Genomic DNA, 1,720 nt, shown 5'->3' on the forward strand with positions numbered 1-1,720 from the left:
TATATATATATATATATAAACCCTAGAAGAATGAATGTTGAAGGCAAACAACATAATGTAATGTTCTTTGTTGAAGATGATGAAAATAGCAATACCCTTTTTTAAAATCATATACTGCATGCATGTTTATTGTAGCCTAGAAAGATGTACAATTAAATAGACATAAGAAAATTTTAAAATGTTTTAAAAAGAGAAAATTATTGTGAATGATGTTGAATGCTAGTTAAATTTAATATATAAGAGAAACAAAATGTTTCTTTTAATGAAGTAGAAATTCCTTGTGATCAAAGAGTGTAAGTGCCATGGAATCATCAGGGTAGGAGCCAGATAGATGGTAAGGGGCCAACTGGCAAGAATAAAATTAAATGCAGATATGCTTTGTTTTCCCAATTTAAGCATTTTACTTTCTTTTGAGGTGTTTATAGGTTCAGCAATTTGTTAAAATATTTTTCTTGTTTGTTTCTTTAAATGGACACATAAACTTCCCTTCTGGAACTGAAAAATATTTGGGAGTTTCTATCTTGTGGCAGAAGGGTTACTTGCATAAGTTCAATGATGCTTGTTGCATTGAATCAGAGATTGTGAATACTCATTATTGAACAGGGCTTTGACTCGAATGTTATGCCTGAAGATTGATCAGAAAACTATGGAACTAAGGTGTATCTCAAGTAAGTCAACAGAAGCTCTTAGAAAGATGGCCTGGCACAATAATTAGTTCTGCCTGGCAGAGAGAATTAGAGAAGATATATGAAAGAATTCATACCATAAAATAACCTGGACTTTTCTAGTCCAGCATTGTAATCAGTAGAGATTGAAAAAGAGCAACCATACCAGAGGATTATATCGAGAAAGACTTTGAAGGAAGAAAAAGAGACTGATCTTTGCTAGCAGATGGTATATCACAGAATATTTGGTAGGCAGAGCTGAATTAAGGAAGTTTATGTGTGACTTGTGTGCTGGGCATTTGGTTTTCAACAGTTTGAGTAGCTGACGTGTAAATATTTTTGCAAAAGTATTTAAAACCATACTGTCTCTGTTGTTACAGAGTCACAAACAAAATTATATGAAATATTTTTAACATTGACTTTAAAATTCAGTATTTTTAAATTTTTTAAGAGGTTTTTGCTATAGGGCGAGTGCGTTCGCCAGACAGACAGAGAGAGACAGAGAGACAGAAAGCGAGAAATCACCCCCCCAGGGAGGATGGCCACGTCGCAATCCCTTCACCTCCGTTCTCCTCTCAGGATCTTGGGCATGCATGCACACACACCCGGCATGAGTTTTAAGTCACTGGGTCCGGGATGTGAACCACGGTGGACTACATGGGAATCCAATGACATAGTCATTACGCTAACTGCTGGTCCCAGTATTTTGAAATTTTGAAAGTTGTCTATTAACTATCAAGAACTATGGAGTATGAACAAAAATTTTTTGATATGTAAAGTAAATGTTTGTGAAAAATGTAAAAATAAGTAAACAAATGAAAAAAAGAAAAAAATTAAATGTAGATACATTTCTAGAACTTCTTTTTAGAGATGATAGAAAGTGAAAACAGAAGGTATGTTGGAATTAGAGGTCAAATGAGTTAAAAATACAGATAATTTTAGGCTGATGGAAGGGATACTAATAAGAAACTGTTAACGGATGGGAGAGTGTTGAGCTGCGTTGTGAAATCCTTGGTTCTTTGGGTCCAGATCACTAAACTTAGAGATCTTTCCCT

The sequence above is a fragment of the Tupaia chinensis genome, unplaced genomic scaffold, assembly GCF_000334495.1.
Source record: "Tupaia chinensis unplaced genomic scaffold, TupChi_1.0 Scaffold000058_1, whole genome shotgun sequence".
Classification (NCBI taxonomy): Eukaryota; Metazoa; Chordata; class Mammalia; order Scandentia; family Tupaiidae; genus Tupaia; species Tupaia belangeri.